This window comes from Trichosurus vulpecula, chromosome 7, assembly GCF_011100635.1.
Source record: "Trichosurus vulpecula isolate mTriVul1 chromosome 7, mTriVul1.pri, whole genome shotgun sequence".
Taxonomy (NCBI): domain Eukaryota; kingdom Metazoa; phylum Chordata; class Mammalia; order Diprotodontia; family Phalangeridae; genus Trichosurus; species Trichosurus vulpecula.
In genome coordinates this window covers 158,799,111-158,811,566 of record NC_050579.1, presented here as the reverse complement: position 1 = coordinate 158,811,566, position 12,456 = coordinate 158,799,111, and the positions used below count along the sequence as shown (strand labels likewise).

The 12,456-nt window shown below is 37.8% G+C and overlaps 1 protein-coding gene across 2 annotated transcripts in view; it reads left to right on the top strand.

Annotated features, from left to right (window-relative positions):
• AFG1L (AFG1 like ATPase) overlaps window positions 1–12,456 on the top strand; it is a 180,272-nt gene that overhangs the window by 18,538 nt on the left and 149,278 nt on the right. The window lies entirely within an intron of this gene.

Genomic DNA, 12,456 nt, shown 5'->3' with positions numbered 1-12,456 from the left:
CTCCTAGTGGGCAATTAATAGGTGCTTATTCTCTTTCCCTCCTCCCTGGAGCACTGAAAGGTCAAGTGATCTGCCCAGGGTTACACAAACAGGATCTGTCATGGAAAGACTTGAACCATCTCCTGGGCTCCGAGGCCAGCTCTATTCACTATACCGTGCTCCCTCTTGTATATTATATATTATTATCTTAAAATTTAATTTTAAAACTTCAGGTGATGGTTATAATTTTGCATATTCTTAAACTAATTAGTATGCTTAGGTGATTTTCTTTTTCATATGTGGTAGACAACTATTAATTACGTGTGGCACCATGGAAAGAACACTAACTGTGGAGTCAGAGAACGTCACTTGAAGCCCATTTCTGCTTCTTACCACTTGTGTGACCTTGGACAAGTCATTTAACCTCTGATTCTTCATTTGGAAATGAGAGCCTTGGACTTATGGGCCTCTGAGGGCCAATTTCACTCTAGCTCTGTGATCCTGGGAAATGGAGTAGATGCTTTACCCACCTTGCCACTATTCCAAACTCAGCCCCAACTTGATATGTCTGTAAATTCACAGCAAGTATGTAAATCTGTTGCTAAGCTTGGGGAACACTAATGACTTAACATGTCACAGAGTCTAAGAGCTGGGAGGAAAATTACAGATCTTTGACATATTGTTGTGAATTGAATTGCTGGTTTTCCAAATACAGTAATACTTTAGTTTAGTGGCATGGCTATACCATTGAATGGCATGCTTTGGACACACTCTGGCTAACTCAGTGTTTACTTTTAATCTCATCCAATTCCACAAACATTGATCAAGTGTCTACTCTGTCTAAGACAGTGTGCGTACACCTCTCTTCTTCCCCCTCTGCCTGGGATGCTCTTCCTCCTCACCATCAAGTATTGGCTTCCCTGGCTTCCTTCAGGTCTTACTCAGATCCCAGTTCTGTAGGAGGTTTTCTAAATTTTTCTTACTGCTAGTCTCTTCTCTCCAAGTTCATCTTCCATTTAACTCCATACATTCAGACACTTCTATCTGGTGTGTGTACAGTTACTTGAGGGTTGTCTCCCTTATTAGAATGTAAGCTCCTTGAGGGCAAGCCTTGTGTATTTGCTTTCCTTTTTCTCTGTGCTTGTCATAGTGCCTGAAGCACAGTAAATGTTTAATAAATGTTTGTGATTGATTGACCTATGTTTTCCATAAAGCCTTTCCTAATCTACCTCCCCTCATGACCATATATAATTTTTGTACCTCCTAGTGTTGGTCCTTGTTCTCTCTCCCAGTAGAGGGTAAGGTCCTTGTGGGCCCTGGCTGCTTTGTTTTTGTCTTAGTTCCCTCAGCACCTGGCACAGTTCCTGGCACAGAGAAGACCCTTGTTGATTGATTAATCTCGGTCTTTTCCTTCTTTGTTGCTTGTTGTTCTATTTTTGGTTTCTTAACAATATGATCAATTCTGCTGCCTCAGTTTTTGGTTTCTTGGCAATGGACCGAGGAAGGAATTAACACGCTTCACTGAACACACACAGAACCCTCAGACATTTTAATATGGTGAAAGATATTTTAATATGGTGAAAGATATTTTCTCCTCTTTTTGAAATTCCATAACTTGAATTTTCTTTACCTTAATCTTTTTTTTTAATGAAAACCTTTTATTTTCCTGAGATCTAAGATCATCCAGACGTGTATGGTTTCATTTATGTTTACCATTAGACCTTAGCTTATAGTAACTTTTTCAGAGTTGCATTAATTTTCTGAAGTCACAAAGTCACATTTCATACGTGGGAAAAGACAGTTGGCTAAAGGAACCTTGGTGTTCTGAAGAAATTAATGCACTCCCCCAAAATTAGATTTGGTAGGAATTTGGAGCTGAGAAAGACAATTATTTTCTATTTAACTCTTCTTTCAACAGAAACCCAGATACCAGTGAGCTTCTCTTCCCTCCCCCTGCCCCCCATTTCTCTCAACTTATTTTGCAGTTACTCATGTGGATATGTTGTTTCACTCAATGGAATGTAAGCCCCTTGAGGGCAAAACTATTGCATCTTTTTTTTTTTTTGCATTCCCACTGGTCTAGCACAGTGTTTAGCACATAGTAGATGTTTGGGTTTTTTTCTCCCAAAAATATATTTTTGTTTATTTTGTTAAATATTTCCCAATTACATGTAAAATTTTTTTAATAAAAATTTTTTATATTGAGTTCCAACTTCTCTTCTTCCCTCACATCCCTCCCCACTTATACCCCTCTCTGCTCCCTGAGAAGGCAAACAAATTTGATATTGATTATATATGTGAAGTCATGCAAAACATATGTCTATATTAGCCATATTGCAAAAGAAAACACAAAATAAAACAAAAATAAAGAAAATAAAAATAAAGTGTGCTTCAATCTGCATTCTGACTTTATCAGTTCCTTCTCCAGAGGTAGATAGAATTTTTCATCAGGGATTTTTTGGGATTGTATTCGGTCATTATCTTGATCAGAGTAGCTAAGTCTTTCACAGTTGATTATCCTTAAACTATTGGTGTTACTGTGTACATTGTTATCCTAGTTCTGCTCATTCACTTTGGTAGCTGTTTAATGAATACCTTTTGAGCAAATGGATGAATCTGTATTATAATCTATATTCTAACTTCAAAACCAAACCTTTATCTTGGGAAAATAGACCTTTAAAAGCCATATTGACAACCAAATTACCTCTAGCTAACCCTTTACCAGACTACAAACCTAAATAAAAATTAAAATCTTGGGTTCTAGAATATTAGAATTGAAAGGGATCTCAGATGTGACATAGTAAACCTCCCTTATTTTACAAATGAAGACACAGTCTGAGAGAGATTATCACAATGTCACAACATTATAGAATCTCAAAGTGGTAAGCGGAGCTCAGAAGGCATGTAGTACAGACTGTAACTGAATAGCCAATCAGCATTCCTCAAGTGCCTACTGTGTGCCTGGCATTGTAGGACTCCTCTCTGTCATTTACTCAGCAAGTGGTCATCCAGCCTTTTCTTGAAGATCTCTGGTGAGACAGACCCCTTAACTCCTGAGGCAGCCCAGTCTTCTTTTAGATAGCACTAATCGTTAGGAAGTTCTTCCTTACATCAAACCTAAATCAGCCAGTGTCCCTAGCATTGTTCTCTATATTCAAGCAGACTAAGTCTGATTCCTTTTTTATATGATAACTTTTAAAAAATAGCAAGGCCTTCTTCCTCAGTCTTTTCTTCTGGAGATTAAACTCTCCATTTCCTTCAGTTATTCCTTGTATGACATGATCTTGAGGCCTGTCATTATTGTGGTTGTACTTCTTTGGATGCTCCACTACTTATCAATGACCTTCCTGAACTGTGGCACCAAAACTGAACATAATACTTTACATAAGGTCTGACCACAGTGAAACACATCAAGCTTATTATTTCCCTACTCCTGGATGCTATACCCTTCTTTGTATAGTCTTAAGATTACATTAGCTTTGGCTTCCATAACACACTGTTAATGAATTCATTAAAATTCCCTGATCTTTTCCAAGTGAACTGTTTATTAGTCATAATTCAACCATCTTATAGTTGTGAAATTGATTTTTTTGTGCCCCAGTGTAAGACTTTACATTTAAACATATTGAAATTCATCCTATTTATTTTAGCTTTATTCTTTTAGACCAGGGGTTCTTTTTTTGGAGGGGCTATGCGAGGCAATTGGGTAACCCCAAGGTCACACAGCTGGTAAGTGTCAGGTGTCTGAGGCTGGATTTGAACTGAGGTCCTCCTGATTCCAGGGCTGGTGCTCTATTCATTGCGCCACCTAGCTGCCCCTAAGACCAAGGGCTCTTAACTATTTTTTGTGTCGTGTTTCCCTCTGGAAGTCTGGTAAAGCCTTTGGATACCTTCTCAGAATAATGTTTTCAAATAATTGAAAGCAATTCTACATTTTATTTAGAGATGAATAAAAATAAAGATTTAATCTGAGTTCATGGATCCTCTGACATCTATGTGTGAATGCCCTTTTTTTGAAAATTGGGACAGAAGTTGTTTTTGTCTAGTCCTAGAAGACCTCTCCTGTCCTCCACAATCTTTCCAAGATCATGAGATCATAGACTAGGGGTCATCTAGTCAAGCCTTCTCACGTTACAGTAACTGAAGACCAGAAAGATTAAGCATCTTGCCCAAGATCATACAGGGAGTAAGGGGCAGAAATAGGGTTTGAATCCAGGTCGTTGAGCCCTGAATCTAACACTTTTTGTACTGTTATCATGTTGCCTTTTTTAAAAAATGACTCATAACTCCAAGGTTACCCCTTTTATTAAAAATTCTTATGGTGAGATTAGGAAGCAAACACCAGACTGGGGGAAAAGGAAGAAACTGAGGGTACCTGAAATCAGAGAGAGAGATCCCCTGGTCTAATGAAATAATTTCCCCTTTAGGAAAACAACTTAATATTTGTTTCTATAGTCTACTCATTGGAGAGGACATCAGTCAGACATAAATCAGACACTCCTGAGGTCTGCTCATTTCAGCTAGAAGCTACAAGCCCTTTATGTAACTAGGCCTCTAAAAGGTCAGCAAACTATGGCCTACAGGCCATATGTGGCCTGCCACCTGTTTTGTGTATGGCCTGCTAGTTAAGAATAGTTATTGCTTCATTTATTCCAAGTAGTCATCCCTTCTCTTCCTTTATCTTTCTCTTTTCCCTAGTATTACCTAAAATGCCCTTTTTACATAGCCTTTCTCAACAGCTTCATTCTGTTCTTTGCTTTAGCTCTCCTGACACTTCTTATATGACCATGCCATACATCTGTGTTCATCATTGGTCATATGTCATTTTACAGTCCGGGTCATAGGTGAGTTCATTGTCCATCCTGATGGGTCTCCTTAGACAACTATCCCTATGCTTTCTCATTTGAATTCTCTTTTTGTCTTTAGGACGTCATTCTCAAATCCTTCTCCCTTCAGCATCAAGGTCACATGCCCAATTGGTTTCATCCATGTTCTGAGCTTTTTCGGTACATGCCAATGAAAAAAACGCATTACAGTTTAAACAAAATTGTGGACTTAATAGTTTTGGATTACTTATGCTTCTGAGAAGGAGAATGCAGGCCTGGGCTAAATGTTAAGCTTGAGGGTTAATAAACTAAGACACATCAGGAAGACACTTCCTAACAAATGTTGGCCTATTCCCCACAGGTCAATCTAGTTCTCTGGGTGTGGGTCTCAGTTGGTGAGGGCGAGGGGGCTATCTGGCCACAGTCTGGCTTTTCTTAATCTAGAAAAAGATGCCTCTAATTGCAGGTTTAATTCCAGGAATTCAACACTATTTTAACATGGTCTTAGGATCCTCCCATCTTAATAAAATTCCCCAATTCTTTCAGGTCTGTAACAAATCTGACTTTCTGTGAGTTCTCTGGATCTAGGTGTCAATGCAGGCTTGAGCCAGATGTTTCCTACTGGATTCCCTTACAATTTGTTGGGGTCAGAATTAAAACGACCTTCAAGAGGGAATAGGTGAGAAGGATTTTCCTTGCTAATTGTCCCATGATATCTGCCTCTCAATGTCACTGAGAAGTTATTTAAATCTTTAAATTTTGTCCTAATTAGAAGTTATCAGTTGTTTATTACTCTGGTATGCTGGAGTTGTTTTGGTCTAAGATACCTTTTTTTTTCCCTTCTTCACTCTGCGTACTGGTTATTCAGAGACTTAAATTAGACTTAATTATGCTAGCAAACTGAACAAATTAGTGTACTTTAGGTTACAGAGAGGCCTTTTGCAAATTAGCTAAATGTATTAAAAAGGATTTTCATTTAACAGCAATTTATGGGAGCTAACATGTAGTTCAGCTTTTTAGTTTTTAAAGATGTTCTTAGAAACCTGAAGTGATCTACTTTTCTCAAGAAGTGCTCTATGTTGAGAATGATATAATGCCAGTTCTTTTTAAAGAAGTAATTATACTCAGCATTCCAGCTGGAATCATTGTCTCTGATTCTTTTTCGTTTGAGAGATAATAACGGATCTGGGGAGGGGGAAACAAAATTGGGAAAAAATAGTGTTGTCGCATTTTAAACAATTTAAAAACGACACTCTTTTTTATTTTAGTAACGCTACCTTTGTCATCTGATTGTCACACTGACAGTTACCTGGGAACAGGTGGAGGACAGTAATCTAGAGGAGGCTGAGCATAGGCTGTTTTACTTTGTAACTTGAATGGTATCACTCCTGACCAAGCTGGCTTGTGGGTTTAAAAAAAAAAAGAAACCTAACAAAAATAAGACTACAGGGAACAAAGTGAAACAAGGGGAATCATTAAATCAAATGTGGGCAGAAAGATGGCATGTTTGTTTTGTTGTAGTTTAATTTTAAAAAGTTTTAGCAGCTAATCTGGAAACCCATTTATTTACCTGCCTATTGTGTAAATGTGCAGATATTTTTGAAGTGAGTGGCTCATGATATGTTTTGACAATTCTAGTTCAAAAGTATCTCAAAAAATTTGATATAAAAACATTCTGAAAACTACTTTGCAGAAAGGTAAACATGACTGTTTTGGGTTTATTACTCATTGTGGAGGATGTGATTTGCGTATGCAAGTGTTTTTAGTGAATTCTAAGTGAATTTCAGTGTGATTAGTACTTTTGTAAATATTAAGCTGTCTAAACTCACAGAAATGAAGACATTGAATACTCCTATTGTGATTACAGTAAATGAAGTCTTTTTATGAAATATAGAAAGCTTCCAAATTCTTACATTGTCAACTGTTTAATGTCATTTCCCCCATTAAGTACTTAGTTTATGTACTTAGTTTATATATTGATTTTAATCTATCAGGAGCTAAAGAAGCTAGCCATTTGAACCAAAAACGTTGTTTCCTAGCCAGAGTAAATTAATTAATTCTGCAAACAATGAGTAAGTACATATGGCATTTAGTAAGTGTATAGGGCACAGTGCTGGTCCCTGGGGAAGATACAGAGTGTAGATGAGCATGTTACTTATATATCTGCCAACAAAAAGTATAAATAAGCAGAGTTAGTAAGTTTTCAATTCTGATTTAAGCTGTTGCTTTGTGTCAGTCTGAGAGATCATTCATTCCATGCAAGTGGTTAGCCCTAAAGGAGGAGTTGAAGAGGAACCCAGGTTGGGAAGTTAGACAGCTTTTCAGCTTCTATATATTCAGACTTTTGCAGTATAGTTTCATTACTTGTTTACAGTGTTTTGAATTACCAGGACACTGAGAATTCAAATGGGTTCCCCACATATTGAAGTATATATATATATATAAAAATAAAGATTCAAAAAACCAAATACATTTTACTCATTACAATGCTGTTCCTAGCACTTATGTCATGGGATTGCATTATATAGAAATAAGGTTGATAATAAAGCACTTCCTTTTAAAAATAATTATTAATTTCTTTCATATTTATATCACCTAAATTTCCTCTTATATCCTTCCCCTCCCTCCACCCAGAGAGCTGTCCCATGTAACAAAGAATATTTTTAGAGGAAAAAAAAGAGGAAAATTAGAAAAACATTTGTCGAAAAAAAACATTCATCAAAACAAATATCAAAAACATTCAATGCATTGAAAATCTGACAATATATACAATGGGCCTCCCCTGTGGACTTCCCATTTCTGCAGAGCAGTAGGAGAAAGTACCTTCTCTTATCTCTTCTTTGGGAATAAGCTTGTTCTCTGTAATATTTCAGTGTTCACTTTCAATTGCTTTGTGGTTTGTTGTTCTTTCCATTTATGTTGTTGTGTATTGTGTATACACCGTGTTTATTGTTTTCTTGAGTCTGCTTACTTCAGTTTGCATCAGACCATGTAAACCTTTTCTGGCTTCTCTATATTCATCATATTTGTCATTTCTTAAGCACAGTAATACTCCATTATGTTCATGTAACCACAGTTTATTAAGCCATTCCCAATCAATAAGCATCTACTTTGTTTCCAATTCTTTGCCACAATTTTCCCACAAAAAATACTACAATCAATATTTTGGTGTAAATGGGATTATATTATATATAAGGTTCTTCTGTTACTTACAGGAATAAACTCCAACAATTTGACCAAATTAGTTTAAAGCAGGATCCATATTAAATCTTATTGTATCAAGATTCCAGATTAAGGACTGGGGAAACATGGGCATGTTTGTAGGCAGCAGGGAAGGTACCAGTAGATAAGGTGAGATTGAAGATTAGAGAGAGGGGATAGTAGAAAAGGGAAGTCTTGTGGAGGAGTCAGAAGGGGATAGGATCACTGTATGTGTTAAAGGGTCTGCTTTGGCCAGGAGAAGGACCATCTATTTATGTAAAGGAGGAGATTAGTGAGGGAAGATATCCAAGTGAAATAAGATGAAGAGTAGGGGACAAGCATGAGGCAAAATCCTCAGTTGAGAAGGTGGAGAAGAGGCATCGGAAACATGAGAAAAGATGAAGAGATTTAGAATAGCTACTATGATGAGTGGGAAAGGGAATGGATTTAGAAGGTATAAAAGGATTGCCTGGCTCCAGTAAGGGCCTCATTGAGATTCTGTAACAAAAATTTGTAGTGGACCAAGTCATCTTGGTTTATGATTTTCTACAGCTTGCTTAAGTAGCATGTGAACAGAAGTGAAGGAGGTAGATGGTAGGAATAATTCAAGAATTGAGTTTGGCAAGGCATGTTTGGCAATAGGACAAAAGGGCAAGGCATTCAAGTATAGAGGCTTGTGTAGAGTTCAACATTACTCGCCAAGATGTTTAGATAAGGAAGGAAAGAGTGTTTGGACGTCGCAAGGCTGATGGCTTATGAAAGAACTGAGGATTAGAGGGACTGGATGTCATGATGAGGATAACGAACAGGGGTAGGGGTTCATAAGGTCTAGGGAATGATGGAATGATAAAATGTTATGATCAAATAAAGCAGTTACAGTGGTCATAAACATGGAAGTGGAATGTTTATGAGTGATGGCAAGATCAAGGGTATGATTATCTTTGTGTATAGCTATGGTAGAGTGGCAGAGTAGGTTATGGAAATTGTGTAGTTTGAGGAACTGGGGTGGGGAAACGAAACACAAGAAGATTAACAAAGTTATCCTCATGGCTGTATATATCAAAGAGTCTTGTATGAGCTTAATAATATACATGAGAACCCCCTGCTAGGACTTTTAAGGCTGTATTTTGCTTCACTGAGCCAAATGCTTTTTTAAATAAAAAATAGACACAGTTGGATTTTGTATTTTTTTTACAACTTTGAGTCCATTTATGACTGTGAAGTTGTGGTTTGCTATAGAAAACTCAACCCCTCAAGCAAAACTATTTCTCTCATATTTTCATCAGTGATCCCATTTAATATATATGTAGATCAGTCTCATAAGGACTTTTGTAGAGATGATAAAGTAAGTATTTTACCTTTTTTTTTTTTATTCAAAGCTCTCAGATTTTCTAAAAATATAGCCATACCATCTGCAGAGATATTTTAACCACTTCATTGCCAGTAATTATTCCCTTAGTTACCTTATCCTATGGTTAGGACAGATTTACTGTTAACAATAAATAGTCATTGCTTTATTCTTGTTTTCAGTTGAAATTCTTCTAGTGTTCTCTTTCTTATTATATTAGCTCTTGGTTTCAAACCAGTAATTTTTATAATGTTATGGAAACATCCTTCCATTTGAATGCTTTTTTGAGTTTTTTGTATAATTGGATACTATAATTTATTGGCAGATTTTTTTCTTCATGTATTGATATGTGATTTTTTTTTTTTACTTTTTAAATGCAATTTATTTATTTAACATATTTGGTTTTCAGCATTGATTTTCACAACAGTTTGAATTACAAATTTTCTCCCCATTTCTACCCTCCCCCCCCCACTCCAAGATGGCTTATATTCTGGTTGCCCTGTTACCCAGTCAGCCCTCCCCTCTATCACCCCCCCTCCCCTCTCATCCCCTTTTCCCTTCCTTTCTTGTAGGGCAAGATAAATTTCTACGCCCCATTGCCTGTGTATCTTATTTTTTAGTTGGATGCAAAAACCTTTTTTTTTTTTTGCTTTTGAACATCTGTTTTTAAACTTTGAGTTCCAAATTCCCTTCCCTCTTCCCTTCCCACCCACCCTCCCTAAGAAGTTGAGCAATTCAACCTAGGCCACACATGTATTATTATGTATAACCCTTCCACAATACTCATGTTGTGAAAGACTAACTACATTTTGCTCCTTCCCAACCCATCCCGCTTTATTGAATTTTCTCCCTTGACCCTGTCCCCTTTCCAAAGTGTTTGTTTTGATTACCTCCACCCCCATCTGCCCTCCACTCCATCATCCCCCCGCCTTTTATTTTTTTTTTTATCTTCCTCCCTCTTCTTTCCTGTGGGGTAAGATACCCAACTGAGTATGTATGGTATTCCCCCTCAGGCCAAATCTGATGAGAGCAAGGTTCACTCATTCCCCCCTCACCTGCCCTCTCCCCTCCTCCCATAGAACTGCTTCCTCTTGCCACCTTTATTCGAGATAATCCACCCCATTCTATCTCTCCCTATCTCCCTCTCTCAGTATGTTACTCTCTCATCTCTTAATTTCATTTTATTTCTTTTAGCTATCTTCCCTTCATCCTCAACTCACCCTGTGTCCGCTCTCTCTCTTTTACATATATATATACATACATACATACATATAAACACATATATATATACACATACATACACATACATACATATACACATAGATATATACATACATACACATTCACTTATATATATACATAAACATATATATATATATATATATAGATACATATATATATATATGCATATTCCCTTCAACTACCCTAATACTGAGGTCTCATGAATCATACTCATCATCTTTCCATGTATGAATGTAAACAAAACAGTTCAACTTTAGTAAGTCCCTTGCAATTTCCGTTTCTTGATTACCTTTTCATGCTTCTCTTGATTCTTGTGTTTGAAAGTCAAATTTTCTATTCAGTTCTGGTCTTTTCACTGAGAAAGCTTGAAAGTCCTCTATTTTATTGAAACTCCATATTTTGCTGTGGAGCATGATACTCAGTTTTGCTGGGTAGGTGATTCTAGGTTTTAATCCTAGCTCCATTGACCTCCGGAATATCGCATTCCAAGCCCTTCGATCTCTTAATGTAGAAGCTGCCAGATCTTGGGTTATTCTGATTGGGTTTCCACAATACTCAAATTGTTTCTTTCTGGCTGCTTGCAGTATTTTTCCTTGATCTGGGAGCTCTGGAATTTGGCGACAATATTCCTAGGAGATTTCTTTTTGGGATCTATTTGAGGAGGCGATCGATGGATTCTTTCAATTTCTATTTTGCCCTGTGGCTCTAGAATATCAGGGCAGTTCTCCTTGATAATTTCCTGAAAGATGGTATCTAGGCTCTTTTTTTGATCATGGCTTTCAGGTAGTCCAATAATTTTTAAATTATCTCTCCTGGATCTATTTTCCAGGTCAGTGGTTTTTCCAATGAGATATTTCACATTGTCTTCCATTTTTTCATTCCTCTGGTTCTGTTTTATAATATCCTGATTTCTCATAAAGTCACTAGCTTCCACTTGCTCCAATCTAATTTTTAAAGTAGTATTTTCTTCAGTGGTCTTTTGGACCTCCTTTTCCATTTGGCTAATTCTGCCTTTCAAGGCATTCTTCTCCTCATTGGCTTTTTGGAGCTCTTTTGCCATTTGAGTTAGTCTATTTTTTAAGGTGTTGTTTTCTTCAGTGTATTTTTCAGTATTTTTTTGGGTCTCCTTTAGCAAGTCATTGACTTGTTTTTCATGGTTTTCTCGCATCCTTCTCATTTCTCTTCCCAATTTTTCCTCAACTTCTCTAACTTGCTTTTCCAAATCCTTTTTGAGTTCTTCTATGGCCTGGGGCCAGTTCATGTTTTTCTTGGAGGCTTTGGTTGTAGGCTCTATGACTTTGTTGTCTTCTTTAGGCTGTATGTTTTGGTCTTCTTTGTCACCAAAGAAAGAATCCAAAGTCTGAGACTGAATCTGGGCGCATTTTCGCTGCCTGGCCATATTCCCAACCAACTAACTTGACTCTTGAGTTTTTCAGTGGGGTATGACTGCTTGTAGACTAACGAGTTCTATGTTCTACGTTTGGGGGGGAGGTGCCAGCTCTGCCAGAGCCGCACTCCTCCTTCCCCAAGGACCCCCAGTCCAGACTGGGCTTAGATCTTTAGCAGGCTGTTGCACTCCTGCTCTGATCCGCCACTTAATTCCTCCCACCAGGTGGGCCTGGAGCCGGAAGTAACAACATCTGTAGCTGCCCCACCTCCGCTGCCCCCGGGGCTGGAAGCCGAACCCCGAACTCCTTCCACTCCCGCAGCTTTTCCCACTAACCTTCTCCGCAGTCTTTGGTGTTTGTGGGTCGAGGGGTCTGGTAACTGCCGCAGCTCACATATTCAGGGCGCTAGGGCCCCCTCCACCTGGCTTCTGGTCTGGATCGTCCACGCCGCTCAGGCTGGGCTCTGCTCCAC